Source organism: Silene latifolia, chromosome 6, assembly GCF_048544455.1.
Source record: "Silene latifolia isolate original U9 population chromosome 6, ASM4854445v1, whole genome shotgun sequence".
NCBI lineage: Eukaryota > Viridiplantae > Streptophyta > Magnoliopsida > Caryophyllales > Caryophyllaceae > Silene > Silene latifolia.
The window spans coordinates 11,171,521-11,187,540 of record NC_133531.1 but is presented as its reverse complement, the minus strand read 5'-3'; positions in this window follow the sequence as shown (position 1 = coordinate 11,187,540).

Genomic DNA, 16,020 nt, shown 5'->3' with positions numbered 1-16,020 from the left:
ACCACCTCAGATATTACGAAAAAGGTTCTCTTAGATAAGATGATGGAGCAACGGGATGGTGGAGACGATTTCAAGAGGAATTTCCTCATCTATATCGTCAATGTTCTCTTGATGGGGGTAGTAGGTGATCATCCTAGCCCTCGGATATTAAGCTCCCTTTCAAATCTCGCCGATGACCCTAACATGAATTGGTGCAAATTTGCACGGTCCCATATGATGAACAACGTCATGTCGTGGAAGACGGCTATAGCTTATTCCCCTAAAACTAATTTTAAGGGACCGATTCTGATTTTTCAGATTATATACTTGGATAGATGTGTTTTCATGACGAGAACGGTGCGTCGATCATTTCGCTTATTAGCAAATTGGACGGATGAGAAAATTAGAGAAAGGGTTAAGTTGGAGAAGCAGAAGGGGGGTGGCTTTGGCAAGGGCTCTGTTGAACCCATATTTGCTTATGTTGCACCTCAACATGAACGTGAACCTGTACACTGTCGTTTACCCGAACTCGAACCTCAACCTCAAATTGAACCTCAACCTCAACCTGAACCTGAACTTGAAGCTGAACCGGTTGATGAGAGGAAAGAATCCATCAAGGTTTTGGCAAGCACAACCATTCGACTTGCAGACATTTATGGTGACTTTACCAAAGCAGTTATAAATGCTAAGTGTAAGGCTCCGCTTTCCGGTCACGCAAATGTCAAAGTTGGCGATTGTTTATTTGAAGGATTTTCCTTTCACAAACAGAGTAGTCTGAGAAGAAGGTGAAAGGGAAGGTGCTGATTGTGAAAGGGAGGGTGCTACCATGGAGAAGATGGAGGAGGATGAAGTGGAAAAGGACAATGAGAAAGATAAGAATGAATTGAAGGAGAGAAAGGAGGAGGTGGCAGTAAAGAAGGAGTTGAAGAAGGAGGAGGGTAAAGTGGAGGAGGAGGAGTTGAAGAAGAAGGAGGTTGACATGAGTTGTGCAGATGATGCGTTTCTAGACAATCCCACTGTCATGGCTGAATTAGAAGGGATCCTTAATAATGCATACACTCATGTTGGCAAGGTGTTTGATTCACATCATGAAAATTTGTGGAACGAAAAAAAGGAAAAGGAAAAGAGGGATAAAGCGCTTCTGGAAGGACCGTCTTTCAGCCTTTGTAGTGGTGATGATGCACCATATAACTCTCAAGAGTTCCTTGATTCCAGTTTGCAGGCTGCTTCAAGTGTTCCTCATTCAAGCACAACAACTACGACGTCTGTTCCAGTAGTTCGTCCTATATCGCCAATATCGCCAATTCTGATCTCATCCCAACCATCCCAACCATCGCCTGTAGTTATCTCCTCTCAAATATCGTTGGATGAATCGCCAATTGTGCCCTCTTCTCCAACTGCCCCCTCAGATTATGCCATTGAGAGGCAGGTGGCTGGTAGAAGGGTGCTCCCTAAGAGGTGTGTTGAGGTAGCGAATATTTACCGGTCACCTTACTTTATCAGAAACGTGGACATGGTTCGTGACTTGAGTCGATCGGAAAAACTGGTAGGAGACTATGCATTTTCAGAGGACTTAGATGAAGAGTATGTATCACTCTCCTATATTTTAATCTTATTCAGCATATTTGTATTACATTTTCTTTGTATAACACTAAGTTTCATGTTATCATAACTGTATATGGAGGTTTTATTTAGCTGTGCGGGTAAGACTCTCACACGAAGTCATATGAAGAGTTTGCTTCTTGATCGTCGAGTTCATACAGATGTCATTTATGTGTGGTGTGAGTATTTGAATGAGAGCAACAAATTCAGAAATCGTAAATGCCCTTGCCGTCTATTTATCACAGAGACAACTGACGTAAGTGTTCCATGGCTGTTCTCAACCTTGGGCTGTGATATACGATTAATTTACTTCTAATTCCCCTCTTTCTTTTATGCATACCGACTCGTATCGAGTCGGTTTCAGGTGCTTTTCCTTGAATTTTGTGCCCAATCCCCATACTTGTTATTTTGTGTATCCTTTTGCAGGAACCGATCCGAGTATAGAGGAATTGGGGCAAGAAAGGCATCACATTGCCTTTACATGAAGAAGAGGTGAAGAAATGCTGAAGGCAGTGTTCTGCCGGTAGGCCGGCAGCCGGCTTACCGGCAGAGCACCCCCCTCAGCCAAGCCAGAAGTTGAAGAAATCACTGAGTGTTGTGTTCTACCGGCAGGCCGGCAGCCGGCCCACCGGTAGAACACAGTAGTAAGAATTAATTCAAATTTTAGAGGAAAAAGAAGCTTGACCTCGCTGCCGGGAGGAGCACCGGCAGCCGGTCAACCGGTATGACACGTCTCAAGGAAGAAGAAAAAGACCTGAAGGTAGTGTTACGCGGCAGGCCGAGAATCCCACCGGCGTAACTCACTTGCCAGATATTTTGTTTAATTTGCACGGTTCTGCCGGTAGGAGCGCCGGCAGCCGGTCCACCGGCAGAACGCTGCAACAACGGATTTGGGCTTTTTCTCTCTTTTCTCCTCTTTTCTTCCTAATCTTATACAAGCCTATAAATACCCCCTCCTTAAACCCTTTGTAGACACAACCCTAGATCTCAGAATATTTCCCTTTTCAAGTTTCAAACTTTGTTAATCCTTTTGCTAATTGTTTTAGCAGGATTTTTATTGATCTAGAGCGTCCTGCCAGGGATTTATGTGTAGGGTGATCTAACTCGAATAACTCGCCTGATTGGTATAATTAAATGTAAAACAAATTAATAAATAATGACACAAGGATTTATACGTGGAAAAACCCTGGGAATAAGGGAAAAAACCACGGGCACCAAACCAGGAGTGATTGTTACTATGATTTTAGGTAGCCTGACAGAGTATTGTTATATCAGGCGTGACAGGCGAATATATAGCTTAAGAATACAAAGAATATGAGTAAAAGTGATGGTCTTTCAGATAATGCTTCTTGTCTTCTCCTCCTTTCTATTTATAGGTGGTTATTTCCAATTGTTTTTGTGCCGTTTAGGTTTTCCCCCTGGTAAATAGGGATGTGCCCTATTTACTCGGAGGTGGTTGCCTTTAGACTAGCCGTTGCTTTGACTGCTTCTTATATCTTTTGGCTTCTTGAATTTGGTCTTCCTTTTTTGTAGGGAATATACATAAACTCGCTGTTTGTAGCCTCAAAGTAGCCTGGTGCTTTTCCTTTTCAGCCGCTCAGTTGTCTTCGCTGTCTTTTATCAATTCCTGCTTGGTGCCTATCCGCGTTGAAGTAATGCCTGATTTTAGTTATCTTTGGCCTGGGAATTGTCCTTGGTCATTGTCCGCCTATTCAGTCGACGCAGATAATTTAGGGCCCAACAATTGCCCCTTATCTCGCTTATTCCTTTATTGGTCCGCCAGAATGAGGAGATAAAAATTTGGGCCAGGCAAGTGATTTGTGCAGGGACTTTCTATCGGATTCAGAATTTGTGTTTGATTCAACTTCTTGTAACGGTTACTTGCCATAAATAGGGTAGGTTCACAAAACCCTAGGAGAGTCATGATTGATCTTAACCACTTGCTTTCCTAGCCGTTATAGTTTTGCGGCTATAAATATCCTGCTTATTCCGTGTATGTCTTCACATTCCAATCTCTAACTTTCTTCTTTCTCTTTCTAAAAAATTCTCCCTTTGTAAAAAATTCATTTCCCAGAAAAATAATATATGGCTGGTGGCAGGAGAAAGACAGCAGCTTCAAAAGCTCCTGCTGAGGTCGAAAAAGTTCCTGTTGAAGTTGAGATGGTTTCTGCTGAGGTTGAGGGGGTCCCTGATGTCATCCCTGAGGATGATGTGGTGGAGGTTGTTCCTCCTCCAGAGATTCTGTCTATGTCTTATAAGGGGGTTGAGTATTCTCCTAATAAGGCTTTGGCAGTCTCTTTCCATGAGGCTAATCAACTGAAACCTGCTTTTGAGCATTATATAAAGGGCAGGGGTCTCATTCCTCATGGGGCTGAAGTTTGGATTCCTGAGAATGGTCCTATCAGGGCTAATTGGAGTAGCCCGGGTTGGTTCTGTATTTTTGAGTGGGCTTTCAGGGGTGGTGGTCAACTTCCCCTTTCTCCTTTTATGGCTGAGGTGATTAGGGCTATTAGGGTTCCTCCGTTTCAACTCATGCCAATGGTTTGGAAGATTGTCCATTCTATTGAGCATTTATGTTCTAAGCATAAGTTGGTTATTACCCTGGATGATTTTAAGAATGTCTATCATCCAAGAGTCATTCTCTTGGGAGGTTTAATTTTCGAGTCGGTCAAAGATGGCTCACCCGATCACCAATTTTGATTCAGGGGGATGATAAAGGTCAGGCTCAAACTTATATGTTTATCAAGGTGACTCAATTGCCCCGACCTGACTATCTTAATTACCCAAATTTGTTGAAGGAGGTAATCTTTCTTTCCTGTATTATTTTTGGTTTGGTAATAATATTTTTTGGAGAGTTTACTTACTTTGCCCGTGCTTTTTAGTAAATGACTGGGTGAATGATCCCGATCTTTGAGGGTCGGTGTGGGATAAGCGACATTTATGGCGTTGCTGAAGAGGAGAGGGCTTGGCCTGCCTGCAGGGGCAAGGCTGCTATGCCTCGTTTTAAGAAGGCTAAGTTGAGCACTTATAAGCCTGTGAAGAGCACTAAGGTTCCAGGGGCATCTTCGTCAGGGAGTAAGTTCTTTTGCTTGTTTTGTCATTCTGTTTCTGTATTGGATTCATGCTTATATTCTTTGATTTAGAAACTCGTCGTGCGGCTACCGGGGCTTCGCGAGAATTGCTAGTTTTGGTCTGTCTTTGGTGAAGGCGGGGTTTCTCAAATTACGGGGAGAAGTCAAAGAGCAAAGAGGCAACGGGAAGTGATAGTCTTTTCAAATTCGGGAATCTGTGCGGGGGCTCGATTGATGTCGCTGAAAAGATTGTGGATGAAAGTGATCGTCCTGAGAAGAGGAAGAGAGTGGATGAGTCTTTGGGAGGAGTTCATGAGGTCGGGGAGTCGGGGCTCGTATGGATGAGGTCCGGTTGCTAAGGATCAAATTCGAGGCTCGAGGCTTTTGTGGTTGATGATCCTTATTTCAAGTACCGAGCAGGAAGCTTCGCTCGTGCTTTGGCTGCTATGTATCGTTCCAGGGATTATGCTGCCAACTTGGTTACCATGCTTCAGGAGGTATATATTTTTTGTCTTTGTTTGTTGTGGGTTTTTGTGTGTGTTTTCTTTTTTTTGTGGCTTAGATGGGCATTTTCTTTTGTTTTAGAATGTTAATGATGTCTTTGAGGAGTGCCATCAACCGAATCATCCATGGTCTAAAAATGCCTTGGATTGGGAGGTACAAATCTTGAAGAAAGATGCTTTGACAAGTTTAAAGCTGATTTGGAGGTGTCCAAGGCCGAGAATCATTCATTGAAGGAGGATAATGAGGCGGGGAAGGCTCGGTTCTTTGGTGGAGTCTGCTAAGCTAAGTGAATCTGCTCAGGATGCCTTAAAAGCTCTTCGTGGCTAAGTTTGATATTGCCCAGGAAGAATTGAAGGTGAAAAACAAAGGCTATGCGGGAGCGATTAAAGGTAAATGAAGAATTGGGCAGAGAGAGGGATGAGGTTCGGGCCGGGTATAAAAGATGCTGCATTGTATTTCTTTGGCAAGGGTCGTGTGGATGCCATGAAAGAGCCTGCTGAAGTCAGGCCTTTTTGGAATCCTGATCAGGAATTGGCTGATCTCAATACCACTTATCCTGAGCTTTGTAAGTTGCATGCTGACGAGGAGGTGGACTCTCCTCCATCCAAAGGGAAAAATAGTGATGTTGAAGGGGATGGAGATGAAGAAGAGGAGGCTGCTGATGAGGGGATTGGTTCTGCTACTGTGTCCAAGGTGGGCTAGTTTGATTTTTTCTGTTTGTGGGATTTTGTGTTGTTTTGGCCTATTCAGGGGGGGATGTTCCCTGAACAAATAATTTAGGATTTGTTTTGGTTTTTGTTGGCTTTGCCTGGATAAACGGTGTGTTCTTCCTGCCTGGGAGGGGTCTATTCCTGGGTAGGTTTTAATATATATATCCTTTCCTTGATTTTCTTACTGTTTTTGACTGGAATTTGTACCTGTACATTCATGTGATATTTTTTGTTAGAGTAATGCCTCGGGAGGGCTTATGGCCCTCATTCCTGTGTTTATGGGAAATGGTGGCTTTATCTGCTGTCGGGAGGGCTTTTAAGAATGAGGGTGGTTGCTTGGGTCGGGAGGGCTTATGGCCCTCAGCCTGTCAGGAGGGCTTCTTTGACAAGTACTATGGTCTATTCCACCTTTGTACTTGTCTTTTTTTATGTCTTGAGCTCAGTTTAATTTTCGGTCGAGGCGGGCGGTGCAAATTAGAGCATTTTTAGAAATGCTGTTCAGGTTGGGTGGAGTGGCCCTCAATCCTGAACATTTGTTTAAGCCTAAAGTATAACATAATAAGTGAAAAGAAGGCGTAAAACAAGTTTTCAGGATTTGAAATAAAGTTTTAGGTGAAATTAAGAATAACAGGCAAGTAACTTAGCACATAGCAGGTATGAAATAGTTTTAGGTGGGAACTTAGCACATAGCAGGTATGAAACTTAGCACATGTATATAGGGTGGGTAGTTTTACCTGCTTCTCAGATATGAAATAGTTTTAAGTGGGAAATGTTCCAAGATCTGGGGATCATTTCTCCTTCCAAAGTTTGTAGCCTGTAAGCTCCCTGTCCCACTATTGAATCAATTAAGTACGGGCCTTCCCATGTAGGGGCTAGTTTGCCTGCGTTCTTTTCTCTGGTGTTGGGGAAAACTTTCCTTAATACCAGGTCTCCTTCTTTGAATACTCTGATGTTGACATTTTTGTTATAACTCCTGGCTACTGTCTGTTGGTAGGCGGCTAACCTGACTTTGGCTGCATCTCTCAGTTCTTCTGTTAAGAGTAGGTTATCTTGCAATAGGGGCCTGTTCTCTTCTATTGTGTTCAGGCTGCTTCTGGTAGTTGGCACATGAATTTCTGCTGGTATTACTGCTTCGCAGCCATAGACCAGGGAATATGGTGTTTGGCCTGTGGCTGTTTTGGGTGTGGTCCTGTCAGCCCATAGGACTAGGGGAAGCTCTTCTGCCCATCTTCCTTTTCTTCTTTTCAGCTTTTTCTTCAGGCAACTGATTACTATTTTGTTGCTTGATTCTGCTTGGCCGTTGGCTTTAGGGTAGCCTGGTGTAGATGTGACTAAATTGATATTCCATTGTGCACAGAAATTAGCTGTTCTCTTTCCCACAAATTGTGTCCCATTATCACAGACTATTTCTGAAGGTATTCCATATCTACATATGATATTCCTCTTGATAAATGATATGACATCTTTTTCTTTGACTTGCCTGTAAGAGTCTGCCTCTATCCATTTGGAAAAGTAGTCAGTCATTGCTAGCATGAAGACTTTTTGTCCAGGCGCCTGAGGTAGCTTCCCTACTATGTCCATGCCCCATTTCATGAATGGCCAGGGGGCCGAGATGGAATGTAGTAGTTCTGATGGTTGATGGATATAAGGGGAATGGATTTGACAGGCTTCACATTTTGAGCTGTATGCTATGCAGTCAGCTCTCAGGGTTGGCCAGAAGTAGCCTGTCCTGAGAATTTTGCTTGCCAGGCTCCTTCCACCTTTATGATTTCCGCAGTATCCATTATGTATGTCTTCTATGACTTGGCTGGCTTCATTTGGTTCCAGGCAACGTAAGTAGGGTCCAGCCTGAGACTTTTTAAACAAGGTGTTATTTATAATGGTATAGGTGGATGCTTTGATTTTCAGGGCCCTTGCTTCGTTTTTATTTGTAGGGAGTATCCCCTGTAGGAACCAATCATAGTAAGGTTTAGTCCAGGAATTTGTATCTTCCTGGATAGGGCAAATTTGTTCAGGCCTTTCTATGGTTGGTTCCAGCAGGTGGATGATGGGTATTTTGTCAAACACAGCAGGGCTGAAATTTGATCCCAGGCTGGCTAGGGCATCCGCCTGGGTATTTAAGTCCCTTGGTATTTGGTCAATGTCAAAGGTTTTGAATTTTTTGCAAAGGTTTTTGACATATTCCAAATAGAGTATCATCTTTGAATCTTTTGCAGCATATACTCCTTTAACTTGATTGGAAATTAAGAGAGAGTCAGTTTTTACCTTGAGGTTTGCTACACCGAGTTCTATACATACCTTTAATCCAGCAATCAGGGCTTCATATTCAGCCTCATTATTCGTGGCTTTGAACTCACAACTAATAGCCTGTGCAATCAGGTCTCCCTGTGGTGATTTTAGGACTAATCCTAGGCCAGTGCCTTTCATATTTGTTGCCCCATCTACATGGAGAGTCCATTCCTGGTCTGTTTTTTGGGTGTCAAGAAGATTGACCTCTTTTATGAGGTCTGGTTCTAGGGTAGGACTGAATTCAGCCACGAAGTCTGCTAGTGCCTGAGATTTAATTGCTGTCCTGGGTTCAAAGGTTATATCATAGGTGCTGATTTGTACTGACCATTTTGCCATTCTGCCCGACAACTCGGGCTTTCTCGGAGATTTGATAGGCAAGTTGGTTCTTACAATGATTGGGTGACTTTCAAAATAAGGTCGAAGTTTAGTGCAGGACATTACTAAAGCAAGTACATATTTTTCAAGTAGGCCATACCTGTTTCTCGCATCTAGAAGACTTTTACTTACATAGTAGATCGGATGCTGTTGGCCATCAATTTCTTTGGTCGGGACTCCACTTACTTGCTTTCGTGATGATAGGTAGACCGTCAGGGGTTCTCCTTTGTCTGGTTTGGCAAGTAGCGGAGGTGTAGTCCGGTATGTTTTGAGCTCCTGGAAGGTGACTCGTGTTCGTGCAACCATTTGAATGCTTTGTTCTTCCCGAGTAGGTCATAGAATGCCTTGCATCTCACGATGATCCGAAATGAATCTATTCAGTGGTCGCAACTCGTCTGTCGCTTTTTGAATATCTTTGACTGACTTGGGGGATTCCAGTTCTAGTATGGCTCTTATTTGTTCTGGGCTAGCTTCTATTCCTCTTTTGGTCACCATGTACCCCAGGAATTGTCCTGAGGATACCCCGAAATGGCATTTGGATGGGTTGAGTTTCATATTGAAATCTTCTAGGATTTTAAAGGTCGTTTCAAGTCCCCGACATGATCTTGACTTTCTTTGATTTGACTACCATGTCATCAATATAGACTTCCATGGTGTCCCCTATTTGGTCTTTAAACATTGTATTGACCAGGCGTTGGTATGTTGCCCCGCATTTTTCGTGCCAAAGGGCATTCTTTGTGTAACAAAGATATGCCCCTTTCCGTGATAAATGCAAGATGTTCCCGATCGAGATGGGTGCATCTTGATTTGGTTGAATCCACTTGAGGCATCCATGAATGTCGGAGTTCATGTCTCTTTGTAGCATCCACCATTGCGTCTATGTGTGGGAGTGGAAATGGGTCTTTTGGACAGGCTTTATTAAGGTCTGTGTAATCTACACAAACTCTCCACTTGCCATTATTCTTCTGAACCACCACTACGTTGGCTAGCCAGCTAGGGTACATGACTTCTCTTATCATCCCCATGTCCAATAGTTTGTCTACTTCTTCATTGATGATGGCATGTCTTTCAGCGGCAAACTTTCTTCTTTTCTGCTGGACAGGCTTATAAGACTCATCAACATTTAGTTTATGTGTAATAATATTGGCATCTATTCCGGTCATATCAAAATGTGACCAGGCAAAACATGAAGATTTACCTCTAGTAAAATTTACTAATTCTGGCCTGATATGATCAGGGACATCAGATCCTACCAAGACGCGTGCTGTCAGGGTACTCAGGGTCTAAAATTACTTGATCAGTTTCCATTTTGGTTTCTGCCACATGAGTTGTCCTGACAGGGTACTGTAATTGCTAGGCGAGGGACTTACCTGCCTTGGAAGGCTTTAGTGACTCAGTATAACATTCCTGGGCAGATTTTTGTTCACCTTTAATGGTTGCTACTCCCCATTCTGTTGGAATTTTGATACATTGGTGATAGGTGGAGGGTATGGCTCTCACGTTGTGGATCCATGGTCTTCCTAATATGGCATTATAGGATGACAGGCAGTCCAGGACTCCAAATCTTTCATATGAAGATACTCCTTCCACATATGTGGGCAGGTGTATTTCTCCCAGTGTGTTTCTTGTTTCTCCACTGAATCCTACTAGGACATTAGACTTCTTTATGATTTGGCTTTCATCAATCTTCATTGCTTTAAGGACATCAAGCATGATCAGGTTTACGGAACTGCCTCCATCTACCAGGATTCTCATGACACGTGCAGTCCCTATTTGCATGGTGATTACCAGGCTGTCATGGTGGAGGTCTGGAATGCCCTGCATATCAGTGTCGTCAAAAGTAATTTGAGGTAAATTGATAGGTTTAAAAGGAGATTTCATTTTTGACTCCCTGGCAATTTTCTTAGCAGCTGAACTGGTCAGGCCACAAATTTCTGATCCTCCATTGATGAATTTGACTTCATAAATGGGTGGTGCAGGGGGTAGGTCACGTTGTTGCCTTTCTGTGTTTCTTCTTGTTCCGTCATCTTCCCTGTTCTTTGTTTGCATCAAGTCTTTCAGGTATCCTTTCTTTAGCAGGTAAGCCACTTGTCTCCGTAATCCCAGGCATTCTTCTATTGTGTGACCTATGTCCATGTGAAATTCACACCACCTGGTGGTGTCCTTTCTTGAGTTGGGGTTGTCTGACTTCTTTGGCCACTTGACAATGTCTCCCATATGGTCAAGCCTCTTGATTAATCCTGCAATGTCAACAGAGAAGTTATATTCCTGGACAGGAGGATAAGTATAGGAGTTACCTCGTTGTTCATGTGTATAGTTGACTTCTGATCTGTCAGGTCTTGTGTAGGGAGATGGCCTGGAACTGCTTCCTTTGTTGTTAAAGCTTTTCCTATTGGTTTTGTCATATCCTGAGTTGTTGTCAGCATTATCTGCCTTGTAGCCTTTGTCTTCTTCCAGCCTGGTATAGCCTATGGCTAATGCTTGGACATCTTCAAAGGTATGACAGGGCTTCATGGTCATTTCATCGTAGAAGTCACTGTCCAGGGGTAGCCCTTGCCTGAAAGCTTCAATGGCTGTTCCAACATCACATCTGGGGATTGACACTTTTTCTTTGTTGAATCTTGTCATGTATGATCTGATGGATTCTCCAGGCTTCGTTTAACCCCGCATGGTCACTGGATCTCTTTTCTAGTTTCCTGCTGCTGGCAAACTGATGATTGAAAGAATTGACCAGGTCGAAAAAGGACTTGATGCTTCCATTTGGCGAGTTTATGTACCATTGCAAGGCAGTCCGTTCGAGTTGTTCCAAATCCCTTACACATGCGGACTTGACGTAGTTCATCGGGAATTGATGTCACAAAGATCCTTTGCTTGTAATAGGCAACATGGTTTTGTGGATCAGTGGTTCCATCATAGATTCTCATTGAGGGAATCACAAATTTCTTTAGCAGTCTATTTTTGCTATTTCATCCACGAAGGAGAATCAAAGATAGCTTTCCGGATTTGCTTCTTCAATTGGGGTAGGAACTCCTGGATCTTTTCAAATCTCTCGTGAAGTTTTTGGATTTCCTGGAGCATAGCCATCATAATGGCTGTGTTGGTCTGGTCTTGGAGTTCTTGATTTTGGAGTTCTCCTGAGTCCATTTCTTCTCCTGCTTTGGATTTTGATGGAGTTGGAGTACCAATATTGGAGAAGTCAATGTTCCTTATGATGGAGGAGAATGGTGTGCCAGGTGGACTTTCAATTTTGATCCTGAAGCTTTTTCTCCCACCGTATCTTTAGGCTGGGATTCGATTCTTTCAATTTTGCCACTTGACTTCACTGGATCATTTTTTGTTTCATTGTTCCATCTCCAACAATCTGTTGTTTGCAAGACTAATTGTTGCTCAATGCTATCTCCTGCCATTTTTTCTTAGTTTTCTGTGGTATTTGATGGTGGGCTTTTGATTATTTTTGAGTTAGATGCCCCACGGTGGGCGCCAATTGTTTTAGCAGGATTTTTATTGATCTAGAGCGTCCTGCCAGGGATTTATGTGTAGGGTGATCTAACTCGAATAACTACTTTGATTGGTATAATTAAATGTAAAACAAATTAATAAATAATGACACAAGGATTTATACGTGGAAAAACCACAGGGAATAAGGGAAAAACCACGGGCACCAAGCCAGGAGTGATTGTTACTATGATTTTAGGTAGCCTGACAGAGTATTGTTATATCAGGCGTGACAGGCGAATATATAGCTTAAGAATACAAAGAATATGAGTAAAAGTGATGGTCTTTCAGATAATGCTTCTTGTCTTCTCCTCCTTTCTATTTATAGGTGGTTATTTCCAATTGTTTTTGTGCCGTTTAGGTTTTCCTGGTAAATAGGGGATGTGCCCTATTTACTCGGAGGTGGTTGCCTTTAGACTAGCCGTTGCTTTGACTGCTTCTTATATCTTTTGGCTTCTTGAATTTGGTCTTCCTTTTTTGTAGGGAATATACATAAACTGCCTGTTTGTAGCCTGAAGTAGCCTGGTGCTTTTCCTTTTCAGGCTGCTGGTTGTCTTTCGCCTGTCTTTTATCAATTCCTGCTTGGTGCCTATCCGCGTTGAAGTAATGCCTGATTTTAGTTATCTTTGGCCTGGGAATTGTCCTTGGCTGTTGTCTGGCCTATTCAGGTCAGGCAGGATAATTTAGGGCCCAACACTAATCATTGCTTAATTAGACTAGTTCTTCAATTAATTAGTAATTGAAATTGGGTTGTAAGAAGATTGAAGGTTCCTCCTTCTTTATTTTTCTATCCTAATTCCTTTCTTTCTATTTGATTGGTATTATTCCTCTCCCTATTTTCATTTGTTTACATTTGCTTTTCCTTCAAGTTTGTTTGATTGTTGTTGTTAAATTTGCATCTTTGTAGTTTGATTGTTGTTGTTTTCACCATTGTTCATCTTTTCATTATTTCTCTTTCCTTTGTTCACCCTTGCTAGTTGTCCTCAAAGACTTAATCTTTGAGTTGATTGTGTTAAAGATTGTGTCTTTTAGTTTGTTCATCCTTGTTATTAGATTAAACCATCTTTCTTTATAATTATTGTTGGATTGTTGCATGTTTAGAAGTAGAATTCATCCTTTCACCATGTTTATGCTTAAAGAATCTATCTTTATTGTTTATTTTGCCTTTAGAAACATGATTAGTGAGTAGTCTCCTTCTAGGACTCGGTTTGACCCGATATGGGTAATTTCACTAACAAATTATCATTAAGGCTAATTTGTGGGGGAAATTGGTGAGGGTAGTTTAGAGGAATTTGCATGTTTAAGGTTTGGGTTTTGGGTAGTGTCAACTTGTGACCCTTGTCCACCAACGGGAGTTGGTTAGGTTGTAAATTGGATACCCGAAATTTGACCTTGTCACCAACTAAGGTTGAGACCGGAAGGGAGAACCGAGGGAGGGTGCCTCTAGGCTAGCGTTTGAAATCGACCTCCGGAAGGAGGAGTGGGATGACCCGGAATACGATGAGTACTTAATGATCTTGACCAAATTCTTGACCTCCGTGGAAAAATGCATGTTTTCACGGTGGTTGGGTTTTGAGTTAGGAATACCAACTTTCGAACCCGGGAGGGGGGTTAGTTGGAGTAGCTAGTGTCCTTTTGCGAACCCGGAAGGGAGGTTCTAGGCGAATTAGAGCCATCTCCCCCTTACTTTTCTACCCCTTTTGATTAGCCGAGACGATTAGTATGTGGAATTACTTATATTAGTGGGAGAACCGAGTTCTAGTCCTTCTCTTTATTTGATCTATCCTTTATCTTTTAGCTTGTTCTTATCTTGTCTAGTTTATAATCTTTAAATTTGTTAGTTTCATGCTAGTTTGTTACCACCCTCTTTGTTATTTATCGACTTAGCTAAGCTCGTGAATTAGAACGATTAGTACTCCACCTACTCCTTGTGGGATCGACTCTTTAAAGTGTACAACGATAAAATCGTGCACTTGCGAGGTTTAACTTGAGACCATCAGGCTGCATTAGACTTTCGAATGCATGAAATAATCTTGTAGATGCACGAAATACCAATCTAGGTGCATTAAACAACACTGAACATGCATCAAATAAGTGCCCAATTATTACAAGTTTTTATTCTCTAATACGGGTCACCTAATTTAATGAACAGATTGACTCATTGGATGTCAAATTTGCAGACGTGGAGTTGGTAAGTCCTTCAAGATTTTCACATTTCCATGGCTGTTCTCAACTAAGTGTCTTTCTTTTCATTATTGTCTTTGTTTTCAATGTCGTACAGGTTTTCATGCCTATTGTTACACCCTTGCCGTTTGTCTTCTGTTACCATGTTAGTAAGAAGCTGTTAGAAGTGATGCACTTGATGCCTCCGTCAACTGACTATTCTCGCCATGTTAGACCTGTGGTATATCTTCAGATCTTTTTGCAATAAAGTGCCTGATTTTCGTCTAATTTTTGTGAGAGTTTATTTACTTGTCATTGTTTTACCTTTATCAGAAGAACTTGTTGGGTACGCTTTCAAGTAAGATTCCAAACTTGGTGTCTTCATGGCTTTTGATTCCTAAGTTGTATATTCCGCACGTTGCCGTTGATGTCGAGCATGATACTAGAATCTACCTCATGCGTCATATGGAGATGTACAACGGGGCTAAGGGACGCTTAGTTTCAAAGGTGGGTCGTAAAGGGAGTAAGTCTGTATTATTTAATTCAACTTTTCCTTGTATGTGCATTAAATATGAAGTCACTGATGTTGATTTCTTTTGTTGTTATTGTTCAGAGAGTTGATGTTAAACGTTATGTTGTGAGGGTTTGCAATGAAATTCTAACTTGGCGATACAACTCATATAAACTTCAAGTGACGGCTGCAGCAAAGGCTTACAAGAATGGCGTTCAGATTCGGTAATGCGAAATCTTAAGTAGCTTTGTTTTCCGTTTTTCCGTTTTTCCATGTTAATAAAGGAGCTTTTATTTTCCCTTTTCTCAGTAATCAAGCGCCACATGATGATTTATCATATACAGATGCACAATTGATCAATTATATTCGGAATAATAAGAAGAACAAGGAGTAAGTTCTAACTGACCATACAGACTTTTAAAAACTTGATTTTGTCCACTCTCTGTTGTTCCGTGTTTTCTAATCTAATTGCAACATGTGCATCATTAGTGAGGTCGTTGTAGAAACCGATTGGTTGCAAGTTTACCCAAGACGCTGACAGACCTTGCTTTGCCCAGGAAATTGGGTAATGGATATGGTTATTGATGCTGTTGGTATTCGTACTACAATCGAAAACCCAAGTGTTGTGTATTTTCCGACAATCATAAAGGTATTCATATTCCTTATTGTGTCAAATGCTTGTTTTTGGTTTTTGAAATGACAAAGAATTTTGACAAATGTTCTCAAATTTCAGGGAGTTGTCGGTAAAAAGGGGTTTCGAAGTCAATACGTCCTACTTGACTACTTGCCCCTCAATCTAAACACAACCCAACTGGTAAATAAATATTCTCTTACTTTTTTTTTTCCATGCAATTTTTTCCCAATGCATTTTTTTTCCATTTGAAGTCGATAAATCCTACTTGACTAGTTTGTAATATTTCAGGCTTTGTTTCCTTATTGTGTGGAGAAATCACATTGGTTTGCATGCGTTGTTGACTTTGGGAAAATGATGAACTTCATTCTCGACTCCAACCTGCCCAGGCGCCGTGAAGTCAGGCAAAAATTTTTAGTTGAACATGTATGATTTATTAGTTTTTGCACAAAAACATGTTACCCCTCACTTATTATATCCGGAAAGCTGCTCAACAGTTTTTGACTGCCCAAAATGCATTGTCGAATGAAAATACTGTTGGTGATCTTTATGTGCATGAAATACCCTCATATGTGCATGACATACCCTTGCATGTGCATTAAATAGCCTTATACCACAATCACAATCACTCACTGTCTTGTTTTTGTATAGCTCTTGCCTGCTTTGGAAATCATCGCAAGAGACTCTCCA